Raw genomic sequence first — 25,307 nt, 5'->3', positions numbered from 1 at the left:
CATGCATTAAAGATTCCTGCATGAACCAATTATTACCGTAACAGTTGTCAATGGTAGGGATTAGCCTCTCACGGGAGAAGACAACCACAGTATTACTAAATAAAAGTACATTAGGTAGGATGATGATAAGTGCTAGAGAGAAATACAGCAGGGAATAGAAATAAAGTGTTGAAGGGTTCTAATTTTATTTTTTATTTATTTTTTTATTTTTTATTTATTTTTTTTTGAGACGGAGTCTCGCTCTGTTGCCCAGGCTGGAGTGCAGTGGCGCAACCTCAGCTCACTGCAAGCTCCGCCTCCCGGGTTCACGCCATTCTCCTGCCTCAGCCTCTCCGAGTAGCTGGGACTACAGGTGCCCGCCACCACACCCGGCTAATTTTTTTGTATTTTTAGTAGAGACGGGGTTTCACCGTGGTCTCGATCTCCTGACCTCGTGATCTGCCTGCCTTGGCCTCCCGAAGTGCTGGGATTATAAGCGTGAGCCACCACGCCCGGCCTGAAGGGTTCTAATTTTAAATAGGGTTATCAGAGAAGACCTCAGTGAGAAAATAACGATCTAAAAGGATAAGCAAAAGCTGGATGCGGTGGTGCATGCCTATGGTTCCAGATACTCGGGGGGGCTGAGGTGGAAGCCCAGGAGTTAAAGGCCTTATTTTATGTGTTTTATTTTATTGAAAAATTTAAAAAATAAAATAAAAGGACATGTGACTGACCCATCTGAGGAAAGTCCAGGCAGAGCAAAGAGCTAGGGCCAAGGCCTTGAAGTAGAGCTCATCTGGAGTGTTCTAGAAATGGCAAGTGGCCAGAGGCAGGGCAGGAAGGGGGAGGTGGGGGGGCGGTAATAGGAGAACATGATATCAGAGAATTTATTATAAGGACTTTTTCGCTTTTATTCCAAGCGAGCTGGAAAACCATTGAAATGTTTTAAACAAAGAAGTAACATGATGGACCTTGCTCCTACCCCACAGAGCAAGTTAAGCCTTGGCTCCCTCACTGATAAAGTGGGAGTAATGACAGCTACTCCTTCATGTTGTAGTAGAGACTTACAGGAGATAACATATGGAAAGTGCTTAGCACAGGGCCTGGCGAGTAATAAGTGCTCAATAAATAACTTCTTTTATTTTTGTTCTTATCTCAGGAAGTGACTCACCTGTTTTCGCAGGTCAGGGATGTGTGCAGGGCCCTGGTTTCATTTCTCCTGTGTGCTTGCTTAGCTGCCAGACTTCCTGCTTTTCTCATTAACAAAATTCCTTGCTCAAGGCAACATAACACACAGCGGTTGTTAACTTTATGGCCGGACCAGGAACCTCTTGAAACTGAATCCAAAGTCTCATGTTTATGTAGTTACATACATGGGGTGTGAGGCTGAGATTTTCAAAGTGCTCCATGACCCCAAAATGCTATAGAAGAAGTGGGGCTTAACTGGATTCTGGAGAAGAGGTTCTGGGAACAGCCCAGCAAATAGCTAACTTTCTGACCCTTTCGAAGTCATTTGACATTTGGTAACATTCAGTTTCCATATCCGTCATGAGGAAGTTCTGTGAGATTACATTTAAGGTTACTTCTAGGTCAAAGATTCTGTGACTGGATGTTCTTGGCATTGATTAAATAAATATATTGATAGAGAGTGTGTCTCTCTTCTTCCTCCTTCAAACAGCCCTCTACGATGGCTAGTAATTTCCAGGACTAAGATGTGTAATTCAGGCTCTCTGCTTTGTTTCCCTTTTACATCTATGCAAACTTTTATGGGGCTGTTATCATGCAACCCCTTTGATCTGCCTCTCCCTGCATAGACAGCCAAGAGAGCATCTCTTTGGCCCAGCACACAGCCACTGCAGGGAAGAAGGGGAAAGAAAGGAAATAGCTATTGATTGCACTCCTACTACATACTAGAATATAGTGTTGACGTGTTTGCTCATTTACTACTCATGAACTCTTTGTGCTATAGGTATTATCTCTATAGATATGGAAACCAGGAATCAGAAACATTTAAGGTCACCAAACATATAAATGCTGGAATTTGAACTCAAGTTTATTCTGTCTGTCTCTAAAGATCTGTTTTTTCCCATTTCTTTATCTTGCCTTCCAGAGTAGTTGTGTCTTCAGCCATGTACCACAATTCATTCACTCATTCATTCCATGAGTGATCTTGCAAATAGTGCTCATTACAAGACTTCTTTTTTAACAGCCTCCATATGAAAGGAGCATCAGTCTCCTTTACCCAGCCAGAATGGTGAATGCAGTGTTCTTATTTCAGGCACCTATTTCCTGAGAAGCTAATGCAGTCATGGCGTTTATGTCTCTAATTTTTTTTTTTTTTTTTGAGATTTAGTCTCGCTCTGTCGCCCAGGCTGGAGTGCAGTGGCGCAATCTCGGCTCACCGCAAGCTCCGCCTGCCAGGTTCACGCCATTCTCCTGCCTCAGCCTCTCCGAGTAGCTGGGACTACAGGCGCCTGCCACCACGCCCGGCTAATTTTTTTTTGTATTTTTTAGTAGAGACGGGGTTTCACCGTGGTCTCTTATTAACTTCAGCTTGGTATTAGCCTGTAGTTCATTTCCTCCTCTTTGAAAGAAGAATGGTTTTTCTCTCTATTTTCTCTATATATGTATCTATTATGAAACAGACTTAGAATTAGAGCATGTTTTCTGCAGATTTCCCTAGGTTTCACAATAATAGTGAGATTTTTCCCCCTAAAAACTACCTTAGCTAAAAAACAGACAGACATACTAGAACAGAAAAGTGATTAGATCCATATTGAATGAGAATATTTAGTTCTTCCTTGAGGCATATTATGTGTATTTGACAAATGTTGCTTAAGTGAAGGTTTAAAAAATAAAAACTAAATAATGAGTTAAAGACTGAAAAAAATGAGTATGAGTTATAGGATTTTGGATTATTGTTGAGGGAATTATTGAGGCTACATGGTCTTCTATCTAGGAATATCCATTCCTCCATTTCATGAGGGTCACAACATTAGAAGATTTTTAACATTACTATTTATGCGTCCACCCTTTGTTCCACATTCTTGCTCTGTCAGATGAGAAATAGAAACACTTCAGCAATTAAAAAAAAACTTTTTATGAAAAATAAATCACTTACAATCTCACCACTTAGGAGTGCCTAACCCCTTACAAACTTGATCTACTATAGATCCCTCTCTTTCCCTCTTCCCTCTCTACCCACATTACAAATTAGGAGTATCATTAAACTAACTTTAAAAAAAAATAACTGCTATCAAATGCTGGAGTTCAAAGTTTTTTCAATAAGTCAAGAATATGCAGTCATAGCACCTGGTTGGCAGACTAGACCTCCCGGGATTACCCAGCACCTCTTGTGCAGAGCAGAAGTCCTTCCTGGGGCATCTGCCAGAGGGTCTTTAGGGACCCAACTGGACCCTTCCGGGGAGAGGGTCTTCAAAACTTTGCAAAATAGCCCATTCCATGGCTTCTTCTAGCACTATTCATTCTCTTATTTTCACTTCTCCTCATAATTTGTATATCCCTCCTTCACTCTGTACTTCCTTCTCTGTGGAACAAACATGAGACATGTCAGTGAAAATGGCTAGAGGGATACAACGTGGGGCCTGGTCTGGCACTACTCACAAACAGAAAAATTGGTGCATTAAACAACTGACTTTAAGGGGAACCATTCCAGAAATGATAAGAGAGGATGGGGCTGTAGCTATAATCTGCACATCGTTTGAAATGCTCTAATATTATGAAGAGAGCACTGACTTGAGAAGGGAAAGACCAGGGTCTGCCACCAATTTATTGGGGGATTTTAGCAAGTCATTTAATTTCTCTGGCTCACCAGAAAAATGAGGGTAATGTCACAAACTTCTCATGATAAACGAGTGACATAAAATGTTTATTTTAAAGTGGTTCAGAAAGCTATGCATTAGCAAAGAATGTATGACTATATATATAGGTTACATGTTGAGTTTTTAACAGGTATCTATATGCACTGATTGCCTGTGGTGTACATTTTTCCCTTATTGCATCCTTTGTCAACTAAAGTGAGATATCAAAAAAAAAAAAAAGCAATACGTGCTTTATAAAAGGTGCTCGGTAAATTGGTGAGAATTCTTTGCTGACCTCTGAGTATAACAACAAATTCTCAAAGACATTTTGTGTGTGTGTGTGTGTGTGAGACAGAGTTTCACTCTGTTGCCCAGGCTGGAGGGCAGTGGCGTGATCTCGGCTCACTGGAACCTCTGCCCTCAGGGTTCAAGTGATTCTCCTGCCTCAGCCTCCTGAGTAACCGGGATTACAGGGGCCCACCACCATGCCCAGATAATTTTTGTATTTTTAGTACAGATGAGGTTTCACCATGTTGGCCAGGCTGGTTTCGAATTACTGATCTCAAGTGATCCGCCTGCCTCGGCCTCCCCATGTGCTGGGATTACAGGCATAAGACACCGCACACGGCCCTCAAAGACATCTTTTATCCTTGGTACCCTTTCACAGACACAGGAGATATCCGTTAGCAAATGGAAGGCAAATGGTTTTCAATTGCCCTTCTAAACCAATCAATTGGTAATCAGCTTCCTGGAGCCTGGATTGAGAGAATGACCTCCTGATTGGGTAGGAAAGAATTCTGTGATTTGTTAGGATGTCTGCCACAGGGGGCTGTGTGAAGTGACAGCAAATGTGCCACATATCAACCATGACCATCTTAAATACACCATGACTTAAGGGCAACTAGATGTATATGTACAACAGGACACTTATTTCCCTAAGCCTGGATATCAGGTCCACTGTTACCAATAGTAACCAAATGAGATTTATACAAAATGTGACTGTGTATCGTATCTAGTTATATGTTCCTATGTTCCTGTCAACACCACGGTATCTAGAATAATAATTCATTCTCCAAAGTGATGGGAAGCTATTTTAGTCTCTACAAATTAAGTGTGCAGTTCACCCAGTTATCCAAAAATTCCCAAAGTCCCCGCTATGGAGTAGAGTTACTGACTTTTTGATGGCTGTATTGTTGAAGGTGGGCAGCTGCTCATTTACCTGGTTTACTAAGCTCGCCTGGTCATGTTTTTCATCTTCTCAGTTCCTTCTGTTTCTGTCAGGCAAGAAGGCAATGGCTACTCAGTCCTTATTTTCAGCCTCTTACTCTCAATCTCCATAGAATTTGTACTCAAAAGTTTAGTTTTCACCTGGAAATGGCTGTTTTCCTATCCCAAAAGAGGTCTTTTAGAATGTTTGATCAGGATGGTGCAGTCATCTGTATGCTTAGTTGAACCTAGTTTAATATGTCTGTCTCTTAGCTATTTTTGTTTCATGAAGCACAAAATAATGTCCTTTTCATGAACCACACTTCAGAAGGTTGCATTTCAGTACCATGTGCAATACTCTAGTATTTGTCTTTAGATTGCTTCAAATGGCTTTTCTCAAAGACTAAAGTGCTTTACTCACCTCACACTTTCAGCAGCGTCAAGATAGGGTTTTCATATCATTATTTTTCCTCCCTGTACCGTGCCTTATAGAATTGGCTGTTGTCTCTCTTCCCAAGGAATGACGTTTCTTTCAAGGCCTATGTTACCACCTTGACTCAGAATTTGATGCCAAAGTAGCCCTAAGCAAATTAGAATGTGGCAGTCCACGGCTCTAGTTGCCCAGTCAATGAAAGAGAATGTTTCTGGTTCTCTGCCTTTTGGAGATTCTTACCTGAGCACATTTGAGGATTCAGAAGAGAAGTTAACTCTAGCAACCTACAGAGCATTCTACTGCATCACCTCACCAGCTGGCAATAGTGCCTGACATATATTAGGCACTTAATAAATATTTATGGATGAATAAATGAATGCAATTTTCAAGGAAGGAAGGAACTAATAAATCTTAATTGGTTCATTTAGACAGAGTGCTTACAGTTTCATCTGGCTTTTCTTAGTTATAGTTAGTTAAATTGTAGGCAACTCAGTGGTTCACAAGGCAGCCATCCCTGTCTCCCTGTTGAGAGCTCCCCAGTGGGAACTTGCTGAGCCTGAAATACATTGATGTCACTCTTCTACAGGGAACTTCCACAAACTCCTGCTGTTGTGGCTTCCAGATCCAACCTAGGTCCTACCGCATGCCAGCTTGGTGTTTCACACTCAGGTTTCTTACTTCCAATAAATCCTGTTTGGAGATTATGTTAGCCAGAATCAGTTTCTGTCACTTGCGATCAAAGAAACATAATGAAGAATGCCCTCCTTTTTCTTCCTTCTAGCAAAAATTTTCAAAGATACATTAAAAAAAAAAAAAAGAATGCCTTCTTCGGCCCCCGAACAGCTAAGATTTATGCACCCACAGAAACTGAGAAGCTTCTGAAAATAAATAGCAGGTTTAAGATCCTTGTCTAGACTCTAGTTTCTTTTGAAATAAATACAATTCCAGTGCCATTCTCTGAGAAGACTGCCACTTGAAAAGTTAACTTCCTTAGTAATTCTTGTGTCTTTAAGTATGGCTTCATGAAAATTACTGTATGCGTCTTTTAAAAATGAACATGAGATTGACAAAATGTTGGCAAGTTGGATGGTGGGTATATGGAGATTATTACACTTTTCTACCTTTATGTATGTTTGAAATGTCCATAATAGAAAGAGTTTAAATGTTGTCATGCCAAAGGCTTTTATTATTTTGGGTTTTCTTTCCACTAGGAAGCCAGGTGTTACTTTGTATGGTCCCACGTGCTGTAGGCAGCCTCCTCAGCCCATGTAAGTGCGGTTTTCTTTCTTAGAGAGCCTGTAACTGCATTTGGCACTTCCTTAATCCCCATTGAGTAAATTCACTCCAGGAATCGTTTATTGAGTGTCTTAGTCCATTCAGGCTGCTATAACAAAATTCTATAAACTGGGTAGCTTATCAGCAACAGAAATTTATTACAGCTCTGGAGGCTGGGAAGTACAAGTGCAAGGCATCAGCAGAGCCAGTGTCTGGTAAGTGCCTGAGTTCTGGTTCACAGATGGTATCTTCTTGCTGTGTCCTCACATAGTGGAAGGAGTGAGCCTGCTCTCTGAGATATCTTTGATAAGAGTACTAATCCCATTCAGAGGGTTCTCCTCATGACCAAATCACCTCCCAAAAGCTCTGCTTCCAAATAATGTCACCTTAGAGGTGAGGATTTCACCATAGGGATTTGTGGGGGGACACAAACATTCATACCATGGCACTAAGCAATGCAGATTTTACTGTAGATTACTTAAACGAGAAGATCTATATCATAAGCCTAATTAAATTTCCCTGTAGGCATTTCTATCCTCCTGAAAGTCTATCTCCCGCAGCAGGCCAACCACAGTGTCTCCACTTGCCCTTCTTTTCTTTTTTTTTTTTTTTAAATAAAAGAGAAGGTGTCTTGCTATATTACCCAAACCAGTCTCAAACTCCTGGCCTCAAAGAATCTTTCTGCCTCAGCATCCTGAGTAGCTGGGATTACAGGCATGAGCCACTGTGCCTGGCTCCACTTCCTTTCTTACACAGAGTAATTTAGCTCCACCTCAGCTTTCTAGTCCCGGGAACTACATCCCTAAAGGTGTTGAATACCCATGCTTTAAAGTGAATTTTGGCCAGACATGGTAGCTCATGTCTGTAATCCCGGTACTTTGGGATGCCAAGGCATGAGGATCACTTGAGCCCAGGAATTCAAGGCCACCCTGGACAACACAGCAAGATCCTGGCTCTACAAAAAATAAAAATAAAAAATTAGCCAAGCATGGTGGCATGCACCTGTAGTCCCAACTACTTGAGAGGCTAAAGTGGTAGAATCACTTGAGCCCAGGAGGTCAAGGCTAAGGTGAGCTATTATGGCACCACTGCACTCCAGCCTGGGCAACAGAGCAAAACTCATCTCAGAAAAAAAAAAAGAAAAAAAAAAGACAACTTTGATCTAGCTGAGAACAGTTATTATTTTAGCCTCATTCTCTCACTCTTGATATGCTTTATCCTGTTCATTCCAAATGCCTAAGGCTCCCCCACACCAAGCTACTTCCCTCAAATCAAAATTCTCCTTAAATTCTACTTCACACTAGAGGTAAATTGCTAGAGCAATTGGGAGTGAGGGAAGAAAGACATAAAGAAGACTCACAAATTTACAAAGCAAAGAACAGCAGAGGAGAATTCATCTCGCCTTCAGGGTATGGAATTCATACATCCCACCTCCCATGTTTACCTATTGCTGCTTAGTGGTTTAAACAATAACAATCACTTATTTTGCCCAAGAGTCTACAATTCAAGCATGACACCTTGTCTCTGCTCATGCAGTGTGAACTGGGGTGGCTCAAATATGGACATATCTCCTTTCAAGATGATTCCCTCACATGGCTACTTGGTGCTGACTGTTGGCTGGGGGCTCAGCCACGGCTTAAGCCAGGGGACCTTGGTTCCTTTCCATATGAGCCTCTGTACAGGCTATTTGCACTTCCTCATAGTATGGTGGCTGGGTTTTCAGAGCAAGCATATCAAGAGAACAATATGGAAGTGCATGATGTTTTTATGATCTAGCTTCAGAAATCACCTAGCATCAGCTCCACTGAACTCTGCTGGTTGAGGCAGTTGCAAAGGCCCAGCGAAGTTCAAGGGCTGTTCTTGAAGAGTATATGGGACAGAAGGTATTGTTGCAGCCATCTTTGGCCACAGATGCCATAAGGCTCTCTGCATCTGTCAGCCATCTTTGGCACATCTATCTGCCACAGATGCCATAAGGCTCTATGCATCTCTTGAGATCAGAGTGGCAAACCACCTGTTCCTAATAAAGCATCTCTAGGAGAGTTGCTGAAGTGATGGCCAGAGGCCCAACTCAGATTATCAATTATGATGGCATAAATTCTGTCATACCAGCTAAGTCTTTCTGGTGACTTTAACAAGGTTTTCAGAGCCTTACGTGTGGTTGGAATTTGTAATAATAGTTGATTCCTCCAGCTATTCTGACTCAAATCTGTGGTAGGATCCAGGCTTCTGAATTTTAATAAGGACTACAAGTATTTCTGAAGCAGGTGGTCCTCCTACTATGAGACAAGTACGTTTCCCTGTAGGTGGTAATTGAATGAGCTCTAGTCCAATAATATGGATATGGACCATACTTAGAGGCTGCAGGTAGAGCTCCTGAATTAATGAGACAAGGAATCGACATTCTGAACTAAAGTACCGTGTGTTTCCTGCCCTCTTCTTTCCACTTTGTTTTTTCTTTTCCATTTCTGCCCTAGTTCCTGCATTCTGGCAACTGCTACTCTCTATAGGGACACAGCTTCTATTCAGTCTTGGGAGCAGAGCATTTCTCATTATTACAAGTAACTCTTAGAATTTCCAGCAATTCCAGTTCCCTGTTCATCTCTCTAATTTTCTCCATCCTCTCCAGAATGTTAAGGTTTTCATAGGTCATTTCCACTACAGCAGCTGGTTTTCGCTCTGGAATTTTTAGGTCTTCTCTTAGGGAAGATGTTTCAACATCTTCCAGTGAAGAACACCCTTCAAATGACTTCCAAGTAATGTCACTGTAATCCTAAATTCTGATGCAATTCCCCCTCAAATCTTGTCTTTGGTTGGGTATGGTGGCTCACACATATAATCCCAGCACAAGTCAGGAGGATTGCTTGAATCCAAAAGTTTGAAACCAGCCTGGGCAACATAGTGAGACTCTGTGTATGAGTCTGTTCTCAGGCTGTTATGAAGAAATACTCAAGACTGGGTAATTTATAAAGAAAAGAGATTTAGGCCGGGTGCAGTGGCTCACGCTTGTAATCCCAGCACTTTGGGAGGCCGAGGTGGGCGGATCACGAGGTCAGGAGATCGAGACCATGGTGAAACCCCGTCTCTACTAAAAATACAAAAAATTAGCCGGGCATGGTGGCGGGCGCCTGTAGTCCCAGCTACTCGGAGAGGCTGAGGCAGGAGAATGGCGTGAACCCGGGAGGCGGAGCTTGCAGTGAGCCGAGATTTCGCCACTGCACTCCAGCCTGGGCAACAGAGCTAGACTCCGTCTCAAAAAAAGAAAAAGAAAAGAGATTTAATTGACTCACAGTTCCACATGACTGGGGAAGCCTCAGGAAACTTACAGCCATGGTGGAAGGCACCTCTTCACTGGGTGGCAGGAGAGAGAATGAGAGCCAGGCAAAGGGGGAAGCCCCTTATAAAACCATCAGATCTTGTGAGAATTCACTCACTATCATGAAAACAGTATGGGGAAAACCACCCCCATAATTCAGTTACCTCCACCTAGTCCCACCCTTGACACGTGGGGCTTATTACAATTCAAGATGAGCTTTGGGTGGGGACACAGAGCCAAACCATATTACTCTGTTTCAACAACAAATTTTTTTTTTAAATTAGCAAGTGTAGTAGCGCATGCCTGTGGTCCTAGCTACTCAAGAGGCTGAGGTGGGAAGGTCACTGGAGCCCAGGATGTCAAGGCTGCAGTGAGCTCTGATCGAACCACTGCATTCCGGCCTGGGTGACAAAGTGAGACCCTGTCTCAAACAAACAAAAATCTTATATGTTTTTGGTGTCTTTCTTCTCTGGCTCTTGTGTAACATCTACTTCAGTGGTGGCAGAAACATTCCATGCTGCACAGATTCCCATGCAGCGCAGGTGCTGCCTGACTCACTCCTGGTATTCAACTCCTCTACTCTTTGATTTTCCACACAGGACCGGGACTAAGTGTGTATGTGTGTGTTTGTTTTTTTAAATTCAACCTGTTTACTAAACTAGTTTAGTTCCTCCTCTATCACATGCAAAGCTAAGCCACTGGCTAAATCACATTTTTCTTCATTTTCTTTCCTTTTTCCATAGTTCATGTATTGATTGCCACATCAAAACCTATTATTATAAAGCTGAAAAATTGAACCAAAACTATTTCTCCATTATTTTCTGTGATTTTTTTGTGTGTGTTAAAGCCTAAGCAATAATTTTGGAATTTAAAGAGATAAATAGCATTTGAATTAGGTAATTTATGATTATAGTTGGCTTTATAAGCCTAATGAGACCAGAGTGGATGAAAGAAAGAAAAATTTCCTACACATCTATGGGGAAATATCCAAGTATCAACAGGGGACATAAAATTATGTGTTGTATTTTGTTCCCCTAAATATTCAAAAAACTAAGAAATTCTTTTTATTTATTTATTTTTTTTCCTGAGACGGAGTCTTCCAGGCTGGAATGCAGTAGTGTGATCTCAGCTCATTGTAGCCTCTGCCTCCCAGGTTCAAGCAATTCTCCTGCCTCAGCCTCCTGAGTAGCTGGGATTACAGGTGCCCACCACCACGCCCAGCTAATTTTTGTATTTTTAGTAGAGATGGGGTTTCACCATGTTGGTCAGTCTGGTCTCAAACTCCTGACCTCAGGTGATCCGCCTGCCTCAGCCTCCCAAAGTGCTGGGATTACAGAGGTGAGCCACCCCACCCAGCAGTGCAGCAGATTTTATAGGCAGGCTTGAGGAAGCAGTGTCTGATTTACATAGGGCCCACAGATTTGTTTGACCAGGTGTGATGTTTACATGGTGTACGGGAAGGCTGGTCACCCCACCCTAATCCCAGCCTAATCTTATTGTGGCCAAATGGGGCTTTCCCACTTGGGCCAGGCCACCCATCTTTGGCCCTGGCCTCCCTTACTGTACACATGGCTGGCAAAAATAATAGATGGAGCCACGATTTTGAACATGACTAGTCCCAGGTAGTATATTCCTTTTGGCACAACTGCTGGCATTTGCCTGTGCCAGCTTCCAGCTTGCTTGTCTATGTCTGTAGCTTGATTTTATAGGCTGCTCTTTGCTTGAAAAGAAAATGATTTGAGGGCTGCTTTTTATTAAAAGGAAAACCTTATCGAGGACTCCCATACCCTCACTATCTGCCTAAGTAATTTCTTCTTAACTCCTGTATCACTGGCAATATTAAATTTCTTTAGCAGTCTGGGTGCGGTGCCTCACACCTGTAATCCCAGCGCTTTGGGAGTCCAAGGTGAGTAGATCACTTGAGGTCAGGAGTTCAAGACCATCCTGGCCAACATGGTGAAACTCCATCTCTACTAAAAACAGAAAAATTAGCCAGGTGTGGTGGTGGACACCTGTAATCCCAGCTACTTGGGAAGCTGAGGCAGGAGAATTGCTTGAACCCAGGAGGCAGAGGCTACAGTGAGCTGAAACCATGCCACTACATTCCAGCCTGGGAGACAGAGCAAGGCTCTGTCTCAAAAAAAACAAAAAAACAAAAAACAAAAAAAAAATTCTTTATCAGAGTTGTGGTGTTAGAGAAAACTCTCAAACCATTTTTACTATTCTCTCATTCAACCCGACAATCATCAACCCAGAAGACTTCTGTGACCAAATGTCAGAGGGTGGGTTTCTTCCCACCACCAAGCAAACAATCAATTATGCAGTGGACACAAGCTGGGTGTCCTCTGTGAAATTAGTCAAAGTCTACAAAATTAGGATTGAGGGAGGGGCCTGAATTCTGTTAAAATGTAAGCATAGGAGGCCGGGCGTGGTGGCTCACACCTGTAATCCCAGCATTGTGGGAGGCCAAGGCGGGTGGATCACGAGGTCAGGAGATTGAGATCATCCTGGAGAACATGGTGAAACCCCATCTCTACTAAAAATACAAAAAAAGTAGCCGGGCATGGTGGCGGGCACCTGCAGTCCCAGCATATATATATATGTTGCTTGAGGTAACACTTTTTCCTTATTTTAAAATAGAAACCAATTTCACCTCCAACATAGTGTGTTGGCTAGTTCACTGCTGGTTCCCCAAGGCATATGGTAGACACTTAATAAACATTTGTGAATGAACAAATGAATAAATGAGTTCTTCTAGTCCTTAGTGGGGCTCAGAATTTGAAGCTGGTAGAACACAAGAAATACATTTGCCCACAGGATTTAGAACAGGCCAAGAATGGCAATTCTTGTAATAGTGATCTTGATGGGAGTACTAACTAAGCTTGGTTTACATGAATGTGTAGCCTCAATCACGATATGCTAAGGTGTTATTCATGAACAGTCATGGAATAAAACTGTTCTTGAATGTTGAACTAGTGTTCCTGTCATTTCTATATGTAACAAGAAGAAAATACTTCCATGTCCCAACTCCTGGGGGATTGCCTTGACAAGGAGTTGGTGACTTTACAGCTTTGCCTCTTAATTTAGAGAATAGTATGAGGGTGAGGTCACACTGTATCACTAGGGGTTGATTTTTTCTAAAACTCTTTTCTTGTCTTTCTCTACACTTCCTTGTTGATCTCATTCATTACCATGAATGCAAGCACCATTTTTGCACCAACGAACCCTAAATTTGTATTTTCACCCCTAGTCTCTCCTTTGACTGAAAAACTCTTTTTTCTTTTTTTGAGACGAGGTCTTGCTCTGTTGCCCAGGCTGGAGTGCAGTAGCATGATCTTGGCTCATTGCAACCTCTGACTCCTGGGCCCAAGTGATCCTCCCACCTCAGCCTCCCAAGTATGTGGGACCAGAGACATGCAACACCATGCCTGGCTAACTTTTGTATTTTTTGTAAAGATGGAGTTTTACCACGTTGCTCAGGCTAGTCTTCAACCCCTGGGCTCAAGTGATTCTCCTGCCTCAGCCTCCCAAAGTGTTGTGATTATAGGCATGAGCCACCGCGCCCGGCCAACTGATGAGCTCTTGGCATCTGCTTTCTCTACATTTTCTCCTGGAGGTTTTATGCACCTCACACTTAACAAGTTGAAAAACAGCTTTAGATTTTCTCAAAACCTATTCTTCCACCCAGATCTGATCTTCCCCATTTTGTTTTCTGGCTCCACCCTCCACCTGGCTGCTGAAGCTAGAAAACATGAAGTAATCCTGAATTTCTTCCTTTTCTTCCTATCCCCTAATCTAACTCATTAGCATAAAGCTTTTCTTGATTGTGCGTCTCAGAGTTTGGGCTCATGTACTCTTGAAGGCTGGAAACATTTTAAGAAAATGGCTACCTGTTGGCTGGGTGCAGCGGCTCCCACCTGTAATCCCAGCACTTTGGGAGGCCGAGGCAGGCAGATCACGATGTCAGGAGATCGAGACTATCCCGGCTAACACAGTGAAACCCCGTCTCTACTAAAAATACAAAAAATTAGCGGGGCGTGGTGGTGGGCGCATGTAGTCCCAGCTACTGGGGAGGCTGAGGAAGGAGAATGGTGTGAACCCGGAAGGCAGAGCTTGCAGTGAGCTGAGATGGCGCCACTGCACTCCAGCCTGGGTGACAGAGCAAGACTCCATCTCAAAAAAAAGAAGAGAAAATGGCTACCTGTTTACTGTTGGAAATTTATATCTTTTTCTCTGAGTGAAAATTGGGTATTCCTGTGGAAGATTCTTCTTTTTTTCTGGGAAAAAATAATTTTGTTTTCAGTTTTTCAAAAAACCTGTCTTGTTTTGAACTAATTACCTGATGTTTTAAAAGCATATCTTCAATCTGAATGAGGGTTTAGAGTTCACGGGAACAGATAACTAACTTGGTTTTATTTTATTTTATTTTATTTATTTTTTGAGACGGAGTCTCGCTCTGTCCCCCAGGCTGGAGTGCAGTGGCGTGGTCTCGGCTCACTGCAAGCTCCACCTCCCGGGTTCATGCCATTCTCCTGCCTCAGCCTCCTGAGTAGCTGGGACTACAGGTGCCCGCCACCACACCTGGCTAATTTTTTGTGTTTTTTAGTAAAGACAGGGTTTCACCATGTTAGCCAGGATGGTCTCGATCTCCTGACCTCATGATCTGCCTGCCTCGGCCTCCCAAAGTGCTGGGTTTACAGGCATGAGCCACCGTGCCTGGCTTTCTTTTATTTTTTGAGATGGAGTCTCACTCTGTTGCCCAGGCTGGAGGGCAGTGGCGCAATCTCGGCTCACTGCAATATCCTCTCCCAGGTTCAAGTGATTCTTCTGCCTCAGCCTCCCGAGTAGCTGGGATTACAGGCATGCGTCACCATACCCGGTTCATTTTTGTATCTTTTTTTTTTTTAAATTGAGCCTTGCTCTGTCACCAGGCTGGAGTGCGGTGGTGCAATCTTGGCTCACTGCAACCTCCACCTGCCAGGTTCAAGTGATTCTCCTGCCTCAGCCTCCTGAGTAGCTGGGACTATAGGTGCCCGCCCCCACGCCCAGCTAATTTTTTTGTATTTTTAGTAGTCGGGGTTTCACCATGTTGGCCCAGATGGTCTCAATCTCTTGACCTCGTGATCCACCTGCCTCAGCCTCCTAACAGGCGTGAGCCACTGTGCCCGGCCTCATTTTTGTATTTTTAGTAGAGACAGGGTTTTGCCATGCTGTCCAGGCTGGTCTCCAATTCCTGACCTCAAGTGATCTGATCCCCTTGGCCTCCCAAAGTGCTGGGATTACAGGCGTGAGCCACCGTGCCTGGCCTCTAACTTAGTTTTAGATGACAATTATTAATAGTTGTGTCTCAGCCTGAACAAACAAAACCGTAAGCTCTCTCCTCCAGCAGCCATTCGTGAGTCTACAGGCCAGACTGAAAAGACCTGATAAGCACTGTCTCCTGAAAGACGGCAGATTGGGGGTAAAACAGAGTATAAAGGAGCATAAAATGATAATCATTTAGGGGAAAGTGTATTGGTTTCTGTTCTTCAAATTTAAAACTGGAGATCCATCAGCCTCAGCACCTCAGATTAACACATCTGCTCTGTTCTGTTTCAATCAATAAAAACAAAAAGATGAACAATGAGACATTTTTGGTCATACAAATGTAAGATCAGTCTCTGTCCCCCACCTCCTATCTTTGGGAATTTTCTGGACTTTATGAAGTTGTCCAAAGGCAATTACATCAGATTAGAATATTAAATGTACTGTTTAATAATTAGAAGTCTGCCCCCTGCCCGTGGTGTGGGAGCTTGGTGAGCAGGGAAAGGAGTACGGCAGGGAGCTGTTTTTCATGAGATGCCATGAGGAGGAGGAAAAGACTAAAACTGTTTTTGCAAGGATTATGACAGCAAGAGAAGTCTAGCATGGCTGACTCCATCTTGCTTCTAGTCTCACTAGCTGGCTGTCCTCACTCATTCCCCGGCATACACCAAGCTAACCACAGGAGGAATTTAGTTTATAGTTTAACTTTGAAGCAAGGATAATAGTCTCTCCCTAAAACTAGCCCCCTCCTTGCTCAGGGACTAAGACTACCTTTGTAAGACTAATGAAAAGCCACAAGATTAGAATTATGGGAGGGACTTGAATTTGCTGTAACATAGGCATGGTTAAAGAATAACCAGCCATTGTTTTTCTGTAATCCCTTACTGCTCAGGAGTCATGAAGCCAGAGTTCATAAGACTTGTGGCTTCCTAAATTGCTCCTACAGATAACATCACTATTGTAGAACCAAAGATTGGTCTTTTGAGATGTTCTTCAGACTTTTGCATTCTGGTGACTGGCTGACCCCACCTGGACCCCATGACTCATGACTCCGCCAGTCCTGTGGCCTCTACCCAAAGGCAGACTTAACACATGAGGACTGTTTTCCACACCCCTATTATTTCATCCTCCACCAGTCAGCAGCACCCATTCCCTAGCCCCCTGCCTGACGAATTATACATTAAAACCCTTGCCTCTAAGTTCTCAGGGAGGCTGATTTGAGTAATAAACTCTCATTGGTTGCTTGGCTAGCCATGTGTTAATGAGACTCTTTCTCTACTGCAATAGTGCTGTCTCAGTGAATTGGTTTTATCTGTGCAGTAGACAAGAAGAACCTGATGGGTGATTACAAAAGGAGGAGGAATTCTGGAGGTTCTGAACCTGGGAGAGGAGAGAAGAGGGAAGAAATGCTTTAAGGGAAGTATGGGGTTCCTGGGTGCTGGCTTTTATTTTTCTCCACTAAGCAGTTCTGTAGGGAGGCTTATCTCTGAAAACAAGGGCATGCCATTGAATGACTTATCTGTAAATGTCCTTGCTCATTCTTAAGCTCATACTATGTGCTGTGTGGCTTTGAAGGCAGGCACCTCACTGCTTGGTGTTTCTGCTGAAATCGCATGGTCACCAACTGTCTATGTCCACAGGTCCTAAATCCTGTCATTCTGCTGCCAGGCCCTCTCTGTGGGCTGTGGCTTTGTAAGGAAAGAAGCAGTCAGGATTCTCCTCCAGATGCAAATATTCAGCCCTCACTCTGACATGTTTTGCAGTTTAATTTCTTTCTGTACTATCACTGGGTCAAAATTCTTGAAACAAACAAAAGGATATAACCTGACAAATTATTTTGCAGACAAAGTCCACCATGCTGCCAGGCTTCACTGCTTCCTAAAAATACTACTTTTTGCTTGCTTTTCTTCCAAATGATAAGCAGATCTCAGGATACATATGTGGCTTTGCTATTATTGTCTTCTTTTCCCTCTTGACAAGTGGGAAGTTCAATGCTCATTGAAGCTTTTTGTAAATCTGTTCTATAAGAACTGGCATTATGGAGTACAGGTCTTTTCCCCATTCACAGTGTTTGTGACCAAACTCAGGTGAGCTTTTAGGCCCAAGAGATTACTGATGCTTAGTGGATTACACTTCGCATTTAACAAACCCTGTTCCTACACCAGTATATTGTCTCTTTTAACCTTAAAATCTAGGAAATAGTAGGAAGGCCTTATTTCCACTTTTTTTTTAAAAAAGACAAAGTCTTGCTCTGTCACCCAGGCTGGGGTGCATAGTTTACTGCAGCCTCAAACTCCTGGGCTCAAGCAATTCTCCTGTCTCAGCCTCCCAAGTAGCTGGGACTACAGGTGCGTGTCACCATGCCTGGCTAATTAAATAAAAAGTATTTTTTTTGTGCAGAGGGAGTCTTGCCATGTTGCCCAGGCTGGTCTGAAACTCCTGGCCTCAAGTGATCCTCCTACCTTGGCCTCCAAAAGTGTTAAGATTACACATGTGAGCCATTGCACCAGCCCTTATCTCCACTTTAGTGGTGATGAATCTGCGGCTGAGAAAGGCCAAGCAATATGCTTGACTTCACACACTGGCAAGCGGATTGATGTGGCACGAATTCCTCTCCAGGCTCTTCTGCCTTTGCCAGCCCCTGACTATGGGGCCACCCTGGGGTCTGACCATGGCCCCTGCTCTCCACACTCTCACACTGCCCCTGAGCAATCTCATCCTCTTACAGTTTTAACTGTCAGCTGGATGCTGATGATTTCGAAATGTATATCTCTATCCCAGACCATTCTGAGCTCCTGTGTTCAAATTTCAGCTAAATGTCTCTGCTTGGATATCTCATGGGCAGCTCAAACTCAACATGTCCCCAAGAAAACTCTGAGTTATGTATTGCACTCAAGCTTTCTCCTCCTCCTATATCATTTTCTGTCCTCCTTCCCTTCCTCTTTCTCACTCTCTCACTTCGTTTTTCTTTCTGAGAATTTGGGTTTTTTCTGCCTGATTACTCTTCTTAGTTTCAATGTCAGGACTTTAATAGATGAGAACATGTGGAATTTTTGTTTAAGAATGGTAAAAAGTGGCCAGGTGCGGTGGCTCACGCCTGTAATCCCAGCACTTTGGGAGGCCAAAGTGGGCGGATCACGAGGTCAGGAGATTGAGACCATCCTGGCTAACACGGTGAAACCCCGTCTCTACTAAAAATACAAAAAATTAGCCGGGCGTGGTGGCGGGCGCCTGTAGTCCCAGCTACTCTGGAGGCTGAGGAAGGAGAATGGCCTGAACCTGGGAGGCGGAGCTTTCAGTGAGCCGAGATCGCGCCACTGCACTCCAGCCTGGGTGACAGAGCAAGACTCCATCTCAAAAAAAAAAAAAAAAAAAGAATGGCAGAAAGTAAAAACATCCATTTGAGGAAAAACAAAGCAATCAGAACTTTAAAGACTATAGATATTACAACTCTGAAACACTTAACAAAAAGTAAGTTCACCACGAAAGTACTAATTTGTCATTTGAATACAAAATGTTTATCACTATAAACTAAGGGGAAATGACTAAATTTATATGTATGTATGTCCTCTGTAGATATGTCCTGTTCTCTGACATCTGTGGGAAGTAATTGTCTGTTGTTTAGCAGAAATTCTGATTGCCTCATTTTTTCATTTCTCTCTTACCAAAAATAACTCTTTTTGTTCCTGTTGTTTTCTCCTGACATTTACTTTTTAGGGTCTAGCTTTATCCAGATTCGAAAATCCAGACAATCCAGCTACTTCTATCTGTATCAGGAAACAGAGGCCTGGGTCTAGAGACAGGGTCTTGGTGAGGGAAGGACTCAAAACCATGAGATACAGCATGACTGGGCAGCACCACAACTGTGGAAGGTGAGAATGTTTGGCAGCATATGAGTCAAGGCATATGGATCCACATAAAGAGGAAAAGTATCCTGTCCTTGGGTAGGACAGCTGGGTAGGGCATTAGTTGGTAGTTTTGTGTTTACTGATCTCATCTTGTTAAAACCGTTTCATGATGGTTGTAGATTCTGGGGACCCAGAGTGTGGAGGGCCTGGAGAAGTGGTGATATGGTTTGGCTGTGTTCCCACCCAAATCTCATCTTGAGTTGTAACTCTCACAATTCCCACGTGTCATGTGAGGAACCCAGTGGGAGGTGATTGAATTCTGGGGACAGGTCTTTCCTGCACTGTTCTTGTGGTAGTGAATGAGTCTCCCAAGATCTGATGGTTTTAAAATGGGAGTTTCTCTGCACAAGCCCTCCCTTTGCCTGCTGCCATCCACATAAGATGTGACTTGCCTTCTACCATAATTGTGAGGCTTCCCGAGCAACATGGAACTGTGAGTTCTCCATTAAACCTCTTTCTTTGCCCAGTCTCAGGTATGTCTTTATCAGCGGCTTGAAAACAAACTAATACAGTAAATTGGTACCAGTAGAGTGGGGTGTTGCTGAAAAGATACCTGAAAATGTGGAAGCAACTTTGGAACGGGGTAACAGGCAGAGGTTGGAACAGTTTGGAGGGCTCAGAAGAAGACAAGAAAATGTGGGAAATTTTGGAACTTCCTAGAGATTTGTTGAATGGCTTTGACAAAAATGCCAATAGTGATATGAACAATAAAGTCCAGGCTGAGATGATCTCAGATGGAGATGAGGAACTTGTTGGGAACTGGAGCAAAGGTGACTCTTCTTATATTTTAGCAAAGAGACTGGCGGCATTTTGCCCCCACCCTAGAGATTTGTGGAATTTTGAACTTGAGAGAGATGATTTAGGGTATCTGGCAGAAGAAATTTCTAAGCAGCAAAGCATTTAAGAGGTGACTTGGGTGCTGTTAAAGGCATTTAGTTTTATAAGGGAAGCAGATCATAAAAGTTTGGAAAATTTGCAGCCTGACAATGCAATAGAAAAGAAAAACCCTTTTTCTGAGGAGAAATTCAAGCCAGCTGCAGAAATTTGCATAAGTAATGAGGTGTCAGATGTTAATACCCAAGACAACGGGGAAAATGTCTCCAGGTCACATCAGAGGTTTTCATGGCAGCCCCTCCCATCACAGGCCCAGAGGCCTAGGAGGAAAAAGTGGTTTCATGGGCTGGGCCCAGGGTCTCCATGCTGTGTGCAGCCTAGAGACTTGGTGCCCTGAGGCCCAGCCACTCCAGCCGTGGCTAAAAGGGGCCAACATAGAGCTCAGGCCATGGCTTCAGAGGGTGCAAGCCTCAAGCTTTGGCAGCTTCCACATGGTGTTGAGCCTGCAAGTGCACAGATGTCAAGAATTGAGGTTTGGGAACCTCCACCTAGATTTCAGAAGATGTATGGAAATGCCTGGATGTCCAAGCAGAGGTCTGCTGTAAGGGCAGGGCTCTTGTGGAGAACCTCTGCTAGGGCAGTGCAGAAGGGAAATGTGGGGTTGGAGCCCCCACACAGAGTACCTACTTGGACACTGCCTAGTGAAGCTGTGAGAAGAGGGCCACTGTCCTCCAGAGCCCAGAATGGTAGATCCACTGACGGCTTGCACTGTACCCTTGGAAAAGCTGCAAACACTCAACACCAGCCCATGAAAGCACCTGGGAGGGAGGTGAAAGCATCTGGAAGGGAGACTGTAACAGGGGCTGAACTGCTCAAGACCATGGGAACCCCCCTCTTGCATCAGCCTGACCCGGATGTGAGACATGAAGTCAAAGGAGATCATTTTGGAGCTTTAAGAATTGACTGCCCTGCTGGATTTCGGACTTCTATGGCCCCGGTAGCCCCTTTGTTTTGGCCAATTTCTCCCATTTGCAATGGCTGTATTTACCCAATGCCTGTACTCTCATTGCATTTAGGAAATAACTAACTTGCTTTTTATTTTACAATCTTTCCAGCTCATAGAAGAAGGGATTTGCCTTGTTTCAGATGAGACGTTGGACTGTGGGATTTTGAGTTAATGGTGAAATGAGTTAAGACTTTGGGGGGACTGTTAGGAAGGCATGATTGGTTTCGAAATGTGAGGACATGAGATTTTGGAGGGCCAGGAGCAACATGATATGGTTTGGCTGTGTCCCCAGCCAAATCTCACCTTGAATTATAACTCCCTCAATTCCCACATGTTGTGGGAGGAACCCAGTGGGGGGTGATTGAGTTATGGGGATGGGTCTTTCCTGCACAGTCCTCATGATAGTCATGATAGTGAATGAGTCTCATGAAATCTGATGGTTTTAAAAACAGGAGTTTCCCTGCACAAGTTCTCTTCTCTTGTCTGCCTCCATGTGAGACATGCCTTTCACCTTCTACCATGATTGTGAGGCCTCCCCAGCCACGTGGAACTGTAAGTCCAATAAACCTCTTTCTTTTGTAAATTGCCCAGTCTTAGGTATGTCTTTATCAGCAGCATGAAAACAGACTAATACAAGTAGGCAGAACTGAATAACAAACAGAGAAAGAGGAGTGGGGGGTCCTCCACCATACAGGGATTGTATCAACTTCTGAGTCAAGGTGAAGGTAAGCTGCAACAGTCGTAGTCCTTAGACCCCAGGACTAAGAAGAAAATAAAAAAGGCTGTGCTTACAACACTCTAGTTCTAGGTACCAGGGTTTTTAGTGCTGGGAAATGCCAGTGAAAAGGTATGAGAACTTTCAAAACTAAGCCCAATCAGTGGTTCAGGAGCAAGAGGGTTGATATAAGAACATTTTGTCATCTGTTTTCCAGGAGTTAGAACAACCAACTAGGGGTCATATAGACCTTGGCTGTGTCATATTAAGAATATCATGGCCGGGCACAGTGGCTCACACCTGTAATTTTGGGAGGCCGAGGTGGGTGGATTACCTGAGGTCAGGAGTTCAAGACCAGCCTGGCCAAAATGGTGAAACCTCATCTCTACTAAAAATACAAAAAATTAGCCAGGCATGGAGGTGGGTGCCTGTAATCCCAGCTACTGAGGAGGCTGAGGCAGGAGAATTGCTTGAACCTGGGAGGAGGAGGTTGCAGTGAGCTGAGATCATGCCATTGCACTCCAACCTGGGTGACAGAGAGAGACTCTGTCTCAAAAAAAAAAAAAAAAATCTGCTGCAGTCCACCACTTTTCCCTTTTCGGACGCCTCTCTCTCACGAGAGAGAGGGGGCTGCTCACCTCTATCCTTTCTTCTGCCTATTAAACTTTCCACTCCTTAGCACACTCCGTGTGTGTGTCTGTGTTGTTAATCTTCTACGGGCGAGATGACGAATCCCAGGTATTTACCCCAGACAACTGTGCTGCTTCACTATGACAGGAAATGTCCTTTCCATAGGGCATAGACCAAGTAAATGACTTTGTAACTTTCCTTCAATCTCTTCATTTACATAGAGCGTACACCAAGAAACCAGTGGAATCCTCTAGATGGTATTTAAACTCCCAAAAATTTTGTAATGGGGCCCTTGAGCCTCTATGCTTGGGACTGCTCCCACACTATGGAGTGTACTTTCATTTTCAATAAATTTCTTCATTCTTTCCTTGCTTTGTGTGTGCATTTTGTCCAATTCTTTGTTTAGGACCCAAAAACCTGGACACCCTCCACTGGTAACACCAGTACCGATGACACCCTGGAGCGCCCTGCCCTGATCTCATCCTCTCTTTCAGAGACAATCTGAATTTCGCACTACAATTTCCTTGACTTTCCTTACAGTTTCACCACATATGCAGGTATTGCTGACCAACATACTTTTGATTTAAAAGTATATGTTATCATATAACATGTATTCATTATATGGAATTTCTATAAACATCATCAAATACCATACATTTTCCTCTGACTTGCTTTTTGCACTCATTGTTATATTTTTGAGCTCACCCATATTGATCCAGAAAGCTAAGGTTCATTCACTTTCACTACAATATAATATTATTTGTCTGATATTAATATAGCCACAGCAACTTACTTTCAGCTCGTTCCCTGTAGACCATTATCCATCTTTTGACCTACTAAGGTTCTGTGTAGTATGCTGAGGCAAATCTTGATAAGAACATATAGCTAGATGTATTTGTTCACTTTTAAAATCTGATCTGGCAATTTTTGTGTTTTAACTGAGGTATTTAATGTGATTGCTGTTACGTTTGGGGAGAAAAATCTGCCATCTTATTTTGTGCTTTCTATTTATTTCTTTTTCTATTTCTCTGTCTTTCCCCTCTTCTTTCTTGACTTCTTTAGGTTTGATTGAGTCCCCACTTCTAGTTCACCCCACCGATAGGAAATTTTCAAAACATAGAATTTTAAATGCAATCAAGCTATAAAATGAAAGGGAAAAATAGAAATATGTTCAGACACAGAAGGACTCAGAAAATGTACTTCTCACTCCCATCCCGTCTTAGGAGGTCACATTCATATGTCACCCAGCCAAATGAGAGAATAAGCCAATGAAAGAGGATGTCTAGGAGTCTATATAACCCCAGGAAACAATAAAGAAAAGTTTCAGATGGACAGAAGCACAGCAAGTCTAGAGAAGAATCCATCCAAATTGGAGCAAGAGGGTAGAGGTTTCAGGGAGAAACTATGCAGGGAAAGCAATTCCAAAGATTTGCAACTAGCACTGAGGAAATGATTAAGATAGGTAAGGTAAGGAGACAAAAAAAAAAAAGATCTGAAACTTCAGAAGAAAACAAATGTCCTGACCTCATCAGTTAACTTTATTGTTATTTATTATTAATTTTATGAGCTGTGAAGCAACTTGCCCGAGGTTAATGCTTCCTCACAGGGCTATTGTTGAGGATTGAGTTAGTTAACAGAGTAATTCGAAGAGTGTCCCACGATTAATAAAGGCTACATAAGTATTTATCAAATAGATGATGGGAAATGAAGCTTGCCTCTGCCCTTAGCAATAGTCACATAGTCACAATAATGTTACTATTGCTTTTTAAACTAAATTCAGCCATGAGGCAAAGTACAAATGACTTAATTATGGTTACAGAATGAGATGTAAAGTTTTATCAACTTTGAAAATATATAAAAGCTTTGAATATATAATATAAAATATCAAAAACACAGATGACAGAAGTTGGGCAGTAGAAACGAGGGCAAGAGAAGGGAAGGGAAGGACACTGCTCACCTCCTAAATGGGAAATCAAGGGATACTGTCTAAAGCAGAAGAAGCCAAGGATAAAGGTCCAGTCAGGTATTTAAAGTTATAAGGGAATTGGGTGGAGTGCAGTGACTCAAGTCTGCAATCCCAGCACTTTGGGAGGCCGAGGTGGGCAGATCACTTGAGGTCAGGAGTTTGAGACCAGCCTGGCTAACATGGTGAAACCCCGTCTCTACTGAAAATACAAAAACTAGCCACGTGTGGTGGCGCGCACCTGTAGTCCCAGCTACTCAGGAGGCTGAGGCAGGAGAATTGCTTGAACTCAGGAGGTGGAGGTTGCAGTGAGCTGAGATTGCGCCACTGCACTCCAGCCTGGGTGACAGAGCAAGACTCCATCTCAAAAATAAATAAATAATAAAATAAAATGAAGCTATAAGGGAATTAAAGTAGGAATTAAAAATAGTGCTGTAGTTTTATTGGCGGGGAGAAGGGTGACTCTGTAAATGAGCTTAATCTTCCTCTATCATGCAGAAAGTCATAGTTAACATCTAAAATTATTAACCAAGACATAAGAGTATAATATGTTATTCAGAGACATGAAGATAAATCCCAGAAAAACTAAAAAAAGAAACAGAAACAATTAAAAGAATTAAAAGTAGTTCCCTGTATGTAGCAGGATTGAGACCATGGAAAAGTAGGGGAGGAGACTGCTGCTTTTCATTATAAATCCTTCTTTATTATTTGAAAATATTTAATCATTTATATGTACTACTTTAAAGAAAAATGAAAACTTTTTTTTTTTTTTTTGGAGATATAGTCTTGCTCTGTCTTCCAGACTGGAGTGCAGTAGCATGATTTTAGCTCACTGCAACCTCTGCCTCCTGGGCTCAGGTGACCCTCCGCCTGAGTAGCTAGGATCACAGGCGTGCACCACTATGCCTGGCTAATTT

Source organism: Nomascus leucogenys, chromosome 9 (assembly GCF_006542625.1).
Source record: "Nomascus leucogenys isolate Asia chromosome 9, Asia_NLE_v1, whole genome shotgun sequence".
NCBI lineage: Eukaryota > Metazoa > Chordata > Mammalia > Primates > Hylobatidae > Nomascus > Nomascus leucogenys.
The sequence above is the reverse complement of the archived record's forward strand: the minus strand, read 5'-3'. Positions refer to the sequence as shown.